A 15,339-nucleotide genomic window follows, 5' to 3' on the forward strand; every position below is an offset into this window, starting at 1 on the left:
GCCCGGCAGACCTCAGACACAGGAAAGTGTGAATGAATGTGAGTCTGTCTACCCCCGGAAGAACTGTCTAAGAACTCTAGCGATCGTAAGTGCTCCCAAGAAACATCTTATGGTAAATGGACTGGGTGATGTTATGTCAACATGACACATTCTAGAGTCATCTGAGAAGAGGAAACTCTAATTGAGAAAACCCCTCCATAAGACTGGGCTCTAGGCAAGCCTGTAGAGCATTTTTTTTTAAAGAATTATTTATTTATTTATTTATTTATTTATTTAGTTAGTTAGTTAGTTAGTTAGTTTCTATGAGTACACTGCAGCTGTCTTCAGGCACCCCAGAAGAGTGCATCGGATCCCATTACAGATGGTTGTGAGCCACCATGTGGTTGCTAGGAACTAAACTCAGGACCTCTGGCAGAGCAGTCAGTGCTCTTAACCACTGAGCCATCTCTCCAGCCTGAGTATTTTTTTTTTTTAAAGTAGTGATTGATGTGGGAGGACCCAGGCCAATGTGAGTGGGGCTCTCCCTGGGCTGGTGGTCCTAGATTCTATTAGAAACCAGGGTGAGCAGGCCATGAGAAGCAAGCCAGTCAGGAGTCCCCTTCCAGGGTCTCTGCATCAGCTCCTGCAGCCAGATTTCCACCTTGTTTGAGTTCCTGTCCTGACTTCCTTCAGTGATGAACTATGAACGTGGAAGCAGAAGCCAAATAAGTTTTTTCCTGCCCAACCTGCTTTTGGTCATGGTGTTTCACCATAGCAACAGAAACCCTAACTACGACGGTGACAGATTGTAATTCTATGCCACGAGCCCCAAAGTTTCAGTTTCAATTTCCTATGACATAATGATAAAAATTTGGCAACCCATAACTCTTGTTTTTGACATGGTGTCAAACTTCCCTATAAATGGTTCCACTCACAGATTAGTTCCGAGCTTAGCTTTGTTCAAAGGAGCTTCTGTTTGTATGGTTAATTCAGACTCAAAACTGGTTTAAATGCCGAGAATAAGTTATTGTAGAGTGCGCAGGGTGTATCTGTATTGCCACCACCACGCCAAGACTCAATCAAGAAACAGCAAACAGGAAGGGGTGGAGAGTAAAAGCCAGGAGATACGAAAGAGGGCTTTGTTGTCTTCTGGATAGGACGAGGCGGCACACATGAACTCACAACGGTGGTACTTACCTGCTAAATCTTGCATAAATGGAGGTTTTAAACATTTCATGTTGAATAGGGGAGGGACTCATGAGGTCACCTCTCCCTGGGAGCTACTGGTAAAGTTATGGTAGCTGGAAGAGTGTAGCGGAATTTTCTCCTAATTAATTGATTGGATAATAAAGGCAACAAGAAGCCAATTGCTGGGCGAGGAGGGGGCGGGCCTTCCAGGAGGAAGCGGCAGGCATGTAGGAGCACCTATAGTTTGTAGCCTCTCTCCGGGTGGAGGCCAGGGCAGGATAGTCTTCACCAAGCCATTAGCCATGAGTTATCTGGCTAGTTTTAGAATATTAAGGCTGTCTGGTGTTTTCCACCCGCAGCAACTAAGAAAGGGCACAGTCGGGGCAGTCATTGGCAGTTTGGTGGAGCTAGCTGAGAGAGAGGTCGAAGGAGCCCGGAATGAGCTCTCGACTGAGCAAGCGTGTTATTACAGTTACACACAACAGGGGAGAAGGAGTTGTTTTCTTCAGTTCTGTAGCCACTGATAAGTTGCATATATTCTATTATACATGCACTAACCATATTCATGCAAGGAACCCCAATTATACACTCAAAAAGACATAGAAGTAGGAGGAGGATTTTTTTGGGGGGGTTCGATGAGAGTTAAAAGGGGTTGAAAGAAAAAATAGTACGGGGTGAGATGATCAAAATACATGACTACATGTATGAACTTGTCAAAGAATCAAAAAATCAAATTTAAAATAATTGACAAGCTCTCCTACAGACCCCCTTACAACTTATAAATTAAAATAAGACCATGGCTTTGGCTAAACTAATGAAACCAACTGATGCTGTAGTAGCTGTAAGAACAAAATGTTAAATTAGCACTTCTTCCTCAGCAAGTTACCATCACAGAATAAAGACAGTGGCAAAGATGGATGCGTATGGATGTTCATCACAGGGAATTAGGTGATAGCACCATCATTAAAAATGCTGATATAGACAAAAATGTTTACATCGAATGTCAAACAATGGAAAAAGTTATAAAATACTAACCAAGGATGTGATGGTTGATCTTAACTATCAACTTGACTGGATTTGGATTCCCCTGGAAGACAGAGCATAGGCATCTCTGTGAGAGAAAGTTTCAACTCAGGTAGGAAGACTCACCTTGAGGGTAGGCAGCACCTTTCCATGGTCTGGGATCCCAGACTGAATACCAAGGAGAAAGCAGGGCTGGAGCGATTGCTCAGGATTAAGAGCACTTGCTACTCTTGCAGAGGACCTGAATTCTATTCCTAAGAGGCTATGTGGGATGGGTCCCCGCCTCTTACAACTCCAGATCTAAGGAATCTGATGCCCTCTGGCTTCTGTGGATATTGCATATTGCGTGTGCATGCATGCGCATGCACACGCACAGACACACAGAGTTACACTTAGAAATAAAGTCTTAGTGAGAAAGACCAATAATAGAACACTAGCCTTCATCTTTCTTTGCTTCTTAACCAGGAACAAGATGTGATCAGACACGTCGTCACACAGTCTTTCTGTCCTGCCTTCCTTGCTATGACAGACTGTACTCCTTTGAACTATGAGCCAAAACCTTTTACTCTAAGCTTATTTTCCCATGTCTGGTCTTAGCAATATAAAGAATAGAACTAATTAATACTAGCAAAAGGTTATTCTTGTAGGGAAGATATATCTATGTCTACAAGGCCTAAAAGAATAGGCTTCTTTACTTTCTTTTTAGCTTTTTAAGAAATGTATAAAGACTTGCATAACTTATTTTTTAAAAGTAGTTTATAAGCTGTGTCCATAAGGTAATGTTTTTTTTTTTTTACTTTATAGGAGCCTGTTTTGAATTTGCCTATATTAAACGTCCACTGTGTCCAGAGTATTTTATTATTACTGCAAAATTTATTGTGATCTAAACTCATTCTTTCCATCCCATGTGCTTTTTATGACTTCTCAGGACTGACAGTCTTTAAAAGTACATGTAAACTCTCTCACTCTGAGGTTTGACATCAGAGCGTAAAAGTTTTTGTCACAAGAAAAAAAAAATAGCATGTTCGAATTTTTTAAAATACGAGCCCAAAACCTGTACTAGAGAGGAATTTGCTGTGGGTAACTGCCATTCGCCCTTTTTACTTGAAAGTCAGAAAGGCTAGTTGATGAAACAAACAAACAACCTTTTTTTTTTTTTAAACCATAACAAAAACCTGACATCTTGATAGCCAAGGCCTAAAAGAGTTTTGAGTTTTGCAGCTGCCAGGATGCAGCATGATCAAACTCTGAAGCTGATCTCTGAACAGTGGCCCAGGCACAAACACCCCTCCAGCTTAGCAACTCTGTTGAACTTGTTGTCATGAACCAGACAATTAGAAGATTTTGTTGGAGATTTTCTTCAACAAGCCTGAAAATATCTCCCAGCAGCCCAGGCTGGTCCCATTGCTCAGAAGTCAGTCAGTGGCCCCATCTATCAGCAGTGAAGACTAAAGCATTTAGTGATCGGACTAGAAGGATAAAGAAAGTCGTCTGAAACTGCTGGAGCGTTGCAGCCAGGATGGTATTGCTGGTAAGGGGCAGATTCAGACACAGTAACTGTAAATAGTCATGGGGCTGGGAAAGGAACCCTGCCTGCCGAGAATTAGAAAATGAGGATATGAAACTTCAGCTCGACAAAAAATAAGAGGAAACTTAATCTAGCTAAAATCAACCCAAATCGATATGAAATACATCTAATTCTTAGTCATGTGAACAGTCGATAGGAGAGAATTAAATAAATGTTGCAAAAAGAAGACAGGGCTGCAAGGATGGCTCAGTGGTTAAGACCACCTGCTGTTCATCCAGAAGACCTAGGTTCAGAAATCAGAACTTCTATCAGATGGCTCATATCCACCTATAAATACAGTTCTGACCTTTGAGGGCATCTATGCACATACAAAAACAAAAAACAATAAATCTTTAGAAAGAGAAGGAGAAGAAGGCAGACAACATCCTCAGGGTCCTCTGTATTTCAGGTTTTGAATTTTTTTCAAGTATCCAGCTCATTTTTTCCTTGTCTGAATGACGTTACCCAACAACTATCACAACTACAGACTGGCTAGATGCAGACAGAGAGGGAGTCTGACAGCATCCAGGCTGGACTGGGCGACTTCGGTCTTATCTTTAGATAGTAATGACGCACACCTTTAATCCCTGCACTCAGGAGACAAAACCAGGTAAATCTCAGGTTCGAGGCCAGCCTGGTCTACAGAGCAAGTTCTAGGACAGACAGGGCTACACAGAGAAACCCTGTCTTGACCTCCCCACTCCACCACCCCTCCCCCCCAAAAACCACAGAAAGAATCTGGACTATATCTACAGGTCAGAAATGCAACACAACCAAAGATCTATGTAGTCAAAGCTATTAACCTGGTACGATAGAGTGAAGGATCCTTCCTAAAGAAAGAATAATTGATTAATCAATTGATTGATTGATTGATTGATTGATTGAAGAGTCTCTTCAGAAAGTTTAGTAAAAGGAAGAATTTGGAAGTTCATTCCTCACTTTTTAGAGCTGAGATCAGACCACAGTTTTAACTTAATCTTCACTGAACGTCTTGGCTTCCTCTCATTTAGTTCCAGAGCAAGGCTATGAAATAGCTCTATGCCAAAAAAATAAATAAATAAAAATAAAAATAAGGACATTTCAACAGATAAAGAAACTGGCAGTCAGGGACCATAAGCGACCTGCTGAAGTTTTCAGTGTGTGGAGTTAGACTTTGATAGCAGAACCTGAGAACCAACTGGCTCAATGCAACTTAGTCCATATTGCCAGGAAGGGCCCCAAGGGTCACACCAAAAATATGGTCCTAAAAAGCCCAGGTTCTAGAGTGTGCAGGAAAACATTTGCAGTCACTAAGCATTTCCAGACAGTGAGGGACCCCAGTGTCTCCTTCCCTGACTTGAGCACAGGCTTCTTTCCCTAGCTTCTAAATGGACTGAGTCTCAAGCTAGTGACTCGAATCGTTTTGCCTCATAGATTTCTACTCCCTTTCTTCCAGCAAGAATTGGTTAATGCTGGGTCATTTGTTGATTAACACATCTGAATATTCATCAAGAGAGGCTGCTTCAGTGCTCCCAAACTGTGCTTCATGAATAATTCATATGTTTGACAGCAACCTATGTTATTCAATTTATTTAAAGACTACAATCAATATAGCATGCTGATCCAGAATGTAACAACCATGCCTTTGAGGGGAGTGTGCTTTGAATTTTCCTTCTAGTTATTTTTCCATCACATTGAACCACAAATATAAGGTAATTACTAATAATTCTATCTCCATTTTGCATATCACCACAATCAACATATTGATTGCTTTTTGATTATAATAAAGGGTTGGTTAAATTGAAGGTTTGCGATTAAGAATGTTAAACTCCGATAGTTATTTAATTCGGCTGCATCAATTTAGGTCCTACACGGTAATTTCATAAAAAGCTATTGAGAATCAGAGTAGTTATTTGAATAAAGTTATAAAGACAACCCAGTTTCCCCCAGGAGAATCTGACATTTAAGTCAATTACACCAAGTAGGGGTTTGACTTTGCCTCTTGGAGCATACAAAAAAACCCAAAAAACAAAAAACAAAAACCCTCCAGCGACATGCTCTTTTTGGTATGTAAATACAGTAGAACATTCAGAAATTGTTCTGTTAAATTTTTTTAGGATTTAAAGAAACAAGTCTCAGAAAAAAAAGACTACATGAAGACACATTGACACAAAATCAAGATGCAGATAAAAGAAAGATTTAAACTAGGTGGTTAAACACACAAGTGATAGTCATAGAGGCGACTCAGTGCTTGAAGGCACTGAGTGCCAAGCATGAAGGCCTGAGTCTGACCCCTGGAACCCACATAGTAGGAAGAGAAAACTAACTTCTGTAACAAACTTCTGACTTTCAAGTGAGTGCTATGGTATGATACTCTTTCGTGTGTGTGTGTGTGTGTGTGTGTGTGTGTGTGTGTGTGCACAAATGTTTTTAAAAGACACAAGAAAATGAGAAAATAGTCACTTAGAAAACATTATCTACATTTTGGCTTACCACTGAACTACACATTGCAAAAAACTGAGAACGCAACATATTTTAGATCCATGGGAGTAAACTACCATGCCTTTGTGTAAATCCAGATTTGTGACTGGTAAAGATTAGCCCAAAATAGAATGATCATTGTCAGGAAATTCTCACTAAAACTGACGGAGGCTGCACTCCATCTCACTTCCCATAATTCCACCTGAATGGCTATCTCTCAGCATCTTCCTCATTTGTCACTTAAGGAATGTGGAATCCTCCCATGGGGCCTGTGTTTTTCCTTCTCCATCAATGAGAGGCATGACGACGTTACATTGAAGCAGCTCTTGGATCTTCTTCTCTAAGTCTTAAATGTTTACTATTGAGATTAGTCTGAAGTCATGATGCATGATAAACGTACCATTTCTTGCTCTCCCTCCAAAGCTATTATTCAGTGGATGGCTTTGAGATTCATCTTATCTTAGAAGAGAGAAATTATGGTACAGTCATTGCTCATAGCTCATCCAGCTTGCAGTTCCCTTGCAAGGATGTCTGGCTTCTTACGAAAACCCAAGTCATTCCTCTGCTCTCTTACTTACTATTGCTGTGAAGAGACACCATGACCAAGGCAACCTAAAAAAGAGTTTATTCAGAGGGTTAGTCGTGCCCATTATGGCACTAAGCATGCCAGCAGGCAGGCAGGCATGGCACTAAAGCAGTAGCTGACTGCCTACTTTTTGAGACAACCACCACGAGCATGGTGTGGACTTGTGGATGCTCAAAGCCCATCCCTAGTGACATGCCTTCTCCAGCTCTGCCATACTTCCTAGCCCTTCCCAAACAGTTCCACTAAACATAAGCCTATGGAGCCATTCTCACTCAACCACCAACGCTATGGTGGAGACTAAGTCTTCCAAAACCCCTGTTGTTCCGTGGCTTCCCCTGTCAGTGTTTACTGCCATTCAGGATGAGACTGCCTCAGCAACTCTTTTCACTCAGACTCCCTTTCCCACACTATTTTATCCCTTCTTTCCTTTGCTCTTCAACCACCTGCCTTTCTTCTTTCAAAATTTTCCCATTGGGCCCTTGGGAAAACCCATTTTCTGTACATAGATTTCTCTAGATTTTTAACACCATAAAATGTCTGTAGGTTTTTCTTGCTTGATCTAGAACCAAGGGAGGCCTGAAAGAAATGCCTTGTCCTTTGTATCCTTCTGAATATTCTCTTCACACCCGTCTCCTGTTTGTGTATCCTTGGAGCACATTAACTAGACAGCATCTACCTTCAGCAACACTGAGTTCAGATACCATTCTTCCACCCCTGAGTGCATCTTCCTTTCCTTAAGGCCCCATGATTTGGCTTCCCTCTGCCTTCTTCCCGCCCCCTACCCCTTGTTGGCTTTCTCATTATGTCTCATCCCTTCCTGTAGACCCATGAATCATCTCCCTCTTCCCCTGAGTCTGTCACCACTGAAGATTGTTTCAACATCCATATTTTTTTTTAAAATGCATCCAGCATCCCAGTGTCTTGGTTTTGTCATTGTTATTTGCTTGTCTGTTTGTTTGGGGGTTTTGTATAGTTTTGTTTTGTTTTGTTTTACTACCCAGCCTCATACACTAACACATTTGCTTACAAGTTGCTCTATGTGAGACTGGGTGGGGACCACCACCCAATATGATCCCATTCTAACTCTCCCAACATCCACTAACCTCGTAATGTTTCCTATCCTGCTTGTTCTTTGTCTTCCTGTATCTTCATTCTCTACATTTCCTTTTCAATCTGATGTAGATGCTATCGACCATAGCTCTACCACTACCTGTCACTTTCTTTCAGTCCTCTTTTTGTGATTCTTCCCCCATATTTGCCAGAAAAACACCAACCTACATAACCCAACCATTGGCTTCCTATATCAGTCAGGATCCAAAGTATGGCAGATGTGCAAGAGGTTTGCTGGTGTGTGTGAGTGATGAAGAGGAGAGAAAGAGTATAGGTTCAGACTATTCTGATCATGATGTTATTCTGATGCCTGTGAGAGAAGAGGAGAAAGAAAGGACAATTGGGTACAAAGAGTCTCAGACTTTCAAGCAGTCCTAAGACTGTCTTAGCCAGAATTCCATGGGGAATTCTGGATTCAAAGTTGCTTATAAGTAGTTCTATATTGTCCAAGAAGTAGGGACTTGGTCTCAGCAGGGTGCTGGACCCAAAGTGGTACCTGTGTCTGTCAGTCAACTGTTTCTCATAAGATTCTCCTGAGGGAAGTCTGAGCAATGCATTTTCATGGTGACCACACATGCTTACACATATTAATCTTAGCAAGGCCAAAGGATCTTGCTGGAGCTGTTGAAAACATAATATTTAGATTCTGCCCCCTGACATTTTTGAGTCATTTGATTGAGGATGAAGTCAGTCAATTTCATTTGCTAAGACATCAGCAACTCTGATTCAAGAAAGATGTGGGACCACTTATATTTATGGCAATCATTTATTTTGCTTTCAGTTTAGATCTCCATCTTGAGGTCCAGACCCATATGAAACATGAAACCACCTTCTGGTTCTTTCTATTTGAATATTTGACACAACTAAAGCCACCACAATCTTCCCCAAGCCTAATCCTCCATGTGCATTTTTCTACTTTAGCAAATAGTTAATACTTCCTATGTTCTGTGGTAGAAATCAGAAACCACGGCACCAGCTGACTCTTTCCTTTTTTCCCATGGCCAGTTACCCATTACATTCTGTTGATTCTGCCTTCTTGATGTTTTTCATGTATCTCTCTCCTTTCCCAATGATGCTCTATTTTGAGTTATCTTTCTTGCCTCCTTTGGTCCATTTTTTCTTTACACCATAGCCACAAGACTCCTCTATAATGTATGTCTGATAATATCACCCCTTTGGCTCCTCCTTACTCTCAAAATAAAATGGAAATCCCTCTTTATGTAACTCAAAGTTCTACACACCTAGACTTGTATTTACCTATACTATTTTGTCTCTTGCTATCCTCTTCCTCCAACTGAGCTCTTGAGATTTCTGGGAGAGTTTACAGGCCTTCATACTATTTGTATTTTCTTACCCAGCATACGGTTCCACTTTCCTTTTAATCTCTAGTTTCTGGAGACTGCATTAAAATGTCCTTCCTTTGCAAGTCCTTCTGGAGGCCTATGTCTCTCCTTATCTCCACCAAGACTGGGTTAGGTACCCTTCTATTCCTGTAGCACCCTATCACCACATGGTCCACAGTGACTAATGTGAACCTTGAAACTGTGGATGAAACACCTCACTGCACTCAATAAACAACTGCATAGACTTGAGTCCAAATGAGTGCTGTTCTGTCTTCTATACTAGACATGGAGTCTAAGTGATGCACCATGAAAATTGTGAGTAGACAGAATACAGGCCATTCTCTGGATTAACCCTACATACATGCACAACTTCTTTGACCTTTCGTTTTCTCATCTATTAACTAAAAATTACCCACTCTGTCTTTACAATGATTAAGGCTCTAATTGTAGTATAGTGTCTGGGACATGAAATGTTTACTCTACTATTTTAGCTTCTTTTACAACATCTCAGTTTAACTCTTCATGTTCTGGAATTCAATATGTCTTCTTCATCCCCCGACCCAGAGCTGTTTCCTTCCTACTCATGAGACCCTTTTCCCACAACCCATCTACAAAGCCACTTTCTTCTTTTCTTTGATTTCTTCCAAGAGCTGACGCCTGTGCCCAGCTGCTGAAGCAGACATCACTAATGGTTTTTGCAGAAGTTGTGGCTTCCGAGGCTACATCAGATCCATGCGTGGCTGCACATCCTTGTGTGCAGAGCATAGGCTTAAATCCCAGGTGGGAAATGATAAATATAATTGCTGGAGTGAATGTCATTAATGTTTTTTGCAGAAATGGTGCTGTCAGCTCCTTCATCACTTGGACCCTTGAATTCCCAATAGCAGTCAGGGTGATAAATTCTGGTTTGGCAAAAGTTGTTAAGCAGGTCTTCCTTATTAGAACTCAGTCTTGTGTGAGTACTGTATGGGAACAAAGCAAAAACCAGATTTTAAAAAAAAAATCTTTTCTAGCTTGGAAAAAAATGAGAACAAAAGAAAGTGCTGATATGTGTCTTTAGATCAACAAAGATCAATTAGCTAACTGGTTAAGTCTGGAAATATTTAAGAAGTGCATTCTGAATTCTGACCAGTGTGAATGGACACGGGAAAAGTAGTTTGGAGCAAGAAGTGTTTAGTACAGGACTTGACACTCCGGGTTCTCGATCATGTCTATCTAGAATGCAAGTCTAGACACCATGATTAGCCAGTTGGGTAACCTCAACTGGTTGACTCTGAATTTTTTTTCTCTGTAAATGGCAAATGGTGACAGTTTTTCTCTGATCAAAGTTGAAGAAAAAAAAAAAAAAAAAGAATTAGGCCTTGTTAAGGCTACTTAGATCCATGATTGACCCATGACCCAGACCACACTTTAACACTTTAACAAGTTAGTCAATGTTAATGTCAAACAAAGAGAATGAAAGGGTTCTCGGTGCAGATTTGGGGACCAGGAATGGTTCCCTGGAAGAAATGATCTCTAAACAGAGGCTATGTAAGTGAAGCATAGGATAAGTGACAGAAAGAATTTTTAAAGAGCAGGAACATCATGGATAAGCTCCCACAGCACAAGGGCGATGGTTCAAGGTGAAAGACCTCCAAAAGTTGCCAAGAGAATGAACGCCCCTAGTCCCCCTCCTGTGTGTCTCACTGAGCCTCGGCTCCTTTCAGCCAGGGCTCTTACCCAGCAGCCTTCCCAGCATGATGAGGATCGAACCCCAGACCAGGAGACAGCCCACACCAGATCTTACTTTGATCCCCACATTCCTTGAAGACTCACCTGATATTTGTCTCCTTACCCCATGGTCAGATCTGAGGAGCACAGGAAAGCAAGACCACTCTCCTTTCTATGTTTTGTTTTGTTTTTGTTTTTGTTTTCCTTAAAACCACCTAGAAGTCAAAAGGGTTAGACTTCGTGTTCACTTCTTGGCTCTATTTTCCTGGTTTGCTATCTGTCAGAGCCATGGCCTTCATGGCTTACTTAGCCTTTTAGTGGACGTGTGTCCACTACATGCCATGATGTCAACCTCCTGGATGACTCTAGAGCATATCCACAGGACAATTTGGCTTCAGGGACTACTTAGGATAAACACTTCCTTTTACTTTATGTACAGACTTTTACTTTATGCCTTGAAGCTTAGCCTTAATGGATGTATTATATGCCATGCAATCCCTCACAGAGAGCAACGCTTAGCTTACGCGCCCGATACTATCTCTTAAGTTATAGCAGAAGATACCATGATGTAATTACCATTCTCTCATTCATTCCCTCTCTCTCTCGCTCTCTCTCTCTCTCTCGCTCTCTCTCTCTCTCTCTCTCTCGCTCTCTCGCTCTGACACAGTCTCAGTGTATAGCCAGTGTTGACCAGGAACTCACTATAGATACCAGGCAACACAATACTTTGTACAGGTCTAAGTGCTGCTGTACTAGAGACAAGACCAGGCTTGGTCTCTAGGGGTTCTGCGATCTTCCGACTTACTCAATGGGAAGGGTTAGGTAGAGATCACAGAAAGACAAAAAGGACAAAAAAGTTCTTGATCCCCAAAAGGCACAGACTGGCTTTTGTTTGCACAGTCCATGTCATAGAACTTTCTTGGTTGTACACCAAGGTGTATTAACTCTGAGCTGAGGACAGTTTGGGGGTGACACTATGGGAGGATAGGCTGATTTCTACAGTTCCTCCAGTACCCTCTAGTTTTATTTATTTATCTATTTATCTATTTATTTATTTATTTATTTATTATTTATTTATGGTTTTTTCGAGACAGGGTTTCTCTGTATAGCCCTCGCTGTCCTGGAACTCACTCTGTAGACCAGGCTGTCCTGGAACTCAGAAATCCGCCTGCCTCTGCCTCCCAAGTGCTGGGATTAAAGGCATGCGCCACCACTGTCCGGCCCTAGTACCCTCTAGTTCTTGATCTGTAGAGGCCTCTTTGTCCTCTGGCCTTCAGAAGCACCGTAAACATGCTGTATGGCAGCAGCAGACTCCAAGCTTACCTTCTTTCTCTTTACTATATCAAGACATTGTGGAGCCGTCTGGACACTGGAAATCCTGTCCTTGCCTGTGATCTATTTCTACTAATTCTGTGAGTGTTACTTGACTGAAAGCATTGGTTGTTAGAACTGGTTCTTCCAACATGTAACCTGAGGACCAAAGACATCAGAGTCACTTCCATGTATCTCATGCCAGCACACATGTATGTGCACAAACACTCTCACTCCTCTAGCTATTAGATGTGTGATTTTAGACAATCAAAGCCAATGGTGTATTAAAAGACCAAGCAGGGTTTGTTGCAAATATGTGGGGTAGAAATAATATTTAAAATCAATCAGTATTATCTACCATATCAACAGGATAAAAAAGATATATGATCCTATTAATTGATAGAGAAAAATATCTTGATAAAGTTTATCAATCACTCTTGATACAAATTCTCTTGGTCTTTTAGGCATAGAGGTTTCTGTTTTGAAAAGCTTTAAGAATCAACCAAAAGGAAAAAAAATCTTATGGATCCAGAATGAAACAAAGAATTCTTAGACTCGATTTTAAAAGCATGATTCATCAGAAGAGAAATCAATAGATTAAACTTTGTCAAAGGGAGAAAAATTGCACTGCCGAACATCTTATTAAGAGGATGAAAAGATAAGGTACAACAAGGAGAACGTGTTTGTAAACCTGACAACAGACACAAGCTGAAACATACAAGGGCTCCTGGTGTTGAGGCTGTAACTCAGTGACACAGTGCTTGCCTAGCAAGCCTGAGGCCCAGGGATTAATCCCCGGCATAGTGCACGGACGGGGCCCTACAAATGTAAGGGGACAAAATGATCCAACTAGAAAATTGGCAGGACCCTTAAAAAGCAACTTGACTGGAGAAAATACACAGAGATATAAGTGAAGACGCTGTCAGGAAAGCTGATAAGCCCACAGCCCAGCACACTGTGGGGAGCAATGTGAACTACTACCACCACCCTGGGGATTGGTTTGCTGTTGTCATACCATGCAGCAGCTGTGCCCTGAGACATTTCAGGTACTCCACAGGGATGGAAAATTATGTTCACCCCAAATCTGTACTCGAGTGTTTTCAGCAGCTTTATTCATAATAATTCCAAACTGAAATAAGCCAGTTGTACTCTATAGGATAAGCAGTTCAACAGATTATGGTATATCAATAGCATATGACACCACTCACGTCAAATGGCAGGAATTCCTGGTGTATAACTTGACTGAAGCATCAAATAACTGCATTAAGAGGAAAAATGCAACCCAAAGGTTATAAAGTATATTATTTCATTTATATAACATGTTTTTTAAATTTTATTTATTTTAAACAGGGTCTTGCTATATGGTCCTGTCTGGCTTGGGACTCACTAACAGGTAAGGCTGGACTTGAACTCACAGAGATTTGTCTGTGAGTGCTGAGATTCAAGGTGTGTAATGCCACACCTGCTTTATATAACATTCTTTTTTTTTTTTAATTTATTTATTTATTTTATGTGAAGAAGGCATCAAATCCAATTACGGATGGTTGTGAGCCACCATATGGTTGCTGGGGATTGAACTCATGACCTCTGGAAGAGCAGCCAGTGCTCTTAACCCCTGAGCCATCTCTCCAGCCCTTTATATAACATTCTTGAAGTGACATTTAGAGAAACATGAAACTGTGTAGAGCTAGGCCTTAAGGACTGGAATTGTGGGGAATGGGAAGGTAACCATGGCTACACGGGGTCACATGAGAAGTTGTCATGCGATGGGATGCTTCATTCTGCTGCTGATGTCAGTGTCCTGGTTTTGCTAGCATGTTACAGTTTTTCAGGGTGTTCCTATTGGGAAGAATTGGGTAAAGGAGTATGAACTCTTCCTCTGCATTATTTATCACAACTGCAATGGATTCGATAATTATTTCAAAATCAGAGAGTTTGATAATAGAAATGAATGCAGTACTATGAAAGAGTTGTTCAGTATTGGTATTATTTTATCAGTGTTGCCAGTGAGTTCGTTTAAATCTAGCATTAATAAACTTGTTTGCTAATTTAGAGAGCAATACAATGGGGAAAGTGTTGTGCAGTCAGTGCTGTCTTCTGGACGTGACGTGGCCAATACCTCATGAACCCATTGCAGCTGTGGTTACCTGAATGAGACCTAAGAAGGATGGGGCCTGTCAGTAGTTCATCATGGGTGGGGAAGGGTCTCATGAGGCTCCCTACACCATCAAGGAGCTGTTGACAGTTAAGGGTTGCTAGGACAAAGAGAGTAATTTTCTTCAGTGCTGTAGCCACTACTAAGTTGCCCATGTTCTAAGAACTCACTGCCTGACTCACTGCCTGTGGTCGTTCAAACACCCTGATTAAAGTCAGTGGGAAGACAAAAGGGATTTGTGGGGAAAAGGGGCTTATAGGGAGCAGGAGGAAGAGAAAGAGAGATGTATGGGAGATGTATACATGTATACATGCATTTACGTGAAGAATTGCATAAAATAGTATAAACAAACAAACAAACAAACAAACTTGAACCTGTAATGCTGGTACTTGCAAGGTGGAGGTAGAAGGATTGGTAGTTCAAGGTTATCCTTGGCTATAGCGATTGTTTGAGGCCAACCTGAGCTACACAAAAGTCCACGTAAAACAAAACCAAACCATCAACACTAAAATTGTTCTACTTTCAGGTCCCCAACCCCACATTTAGAATTTAGACACTCATATTATACAAGTTTTGTGCACTACAAAGACGTATCTATTTCTAGAAATATCCAGACAGTGCTAGTGATGTAAGCCACTGCTTTAGTGGTTTGGCATCTTCCCTGTCACTGAAGATGACCATCTGAAGGGCATCATCAGTGTTATATGGTGGTAGGACAGAGAAGCCCCTAATCCTGGCTGTTTTAGCATCTTTTGAGAAAGTCTGGACCCTGCTCTGATTCACAGAACATTTTTCCTACAGGATAAAAGCAAAACCGCCTTCCTGTATGTAAAATATCTTCAACTTCATCACTACCCAGGCTACCCCAGATGGTCCATTAAGATTCTCCCACCCGCCAGGCAGTGGT

At 41.3% G+C, this 15,339-nt stretch overlaps 1 long non-coding RNA gene across 2 annotated transcripts; it reads right to left on the reverse strand.

Moving 5' to 3' along the window:
- Positions 1-8,724: 8,724 nt before the first annotated feature.
- On the reverse strand, positions 8,725-13,796 carry LOC143435135 (uncharacterized). 2 transcript variants are annotated; one of them, XR_013105141.1, is made up of 4 exons: positions 13,486-13,796; positions 12,290-12,436; positions 11,072-11,181; positions 8,725-10,218 (listed from the first exon to the last, which is right to left on the reverse strand). It is a non-coding gene; the product is annotated as an uncharacterized LOC143435135 (long non-coding RNA). The 2 variants fall into 2 exon arrangements; XR_013105140.1 differs by lacking the exon at positions 8,725-10,218 and having other exon boundaries at positions 10,930-11,181.
- Positions 13,797-15,339: the final 1,543 nt, after the last annotated feature.

This window comes from Arvicanthis niloticus, chromosome 19 (assembly GCF_011762505.2).
Source record: "Arvicanthis niloticus isolate mArvNil1 chromosome 19, mArvNil1.pat.X, whole genome shotgun sequence".
In the NCBI taxonomy this organism is placed as follows: Eukaryota; Metazoa; Chordata; class Mammalia; order Rodentia; family Muridae; genus Arvicanthis; species Arvicanthis niloticus.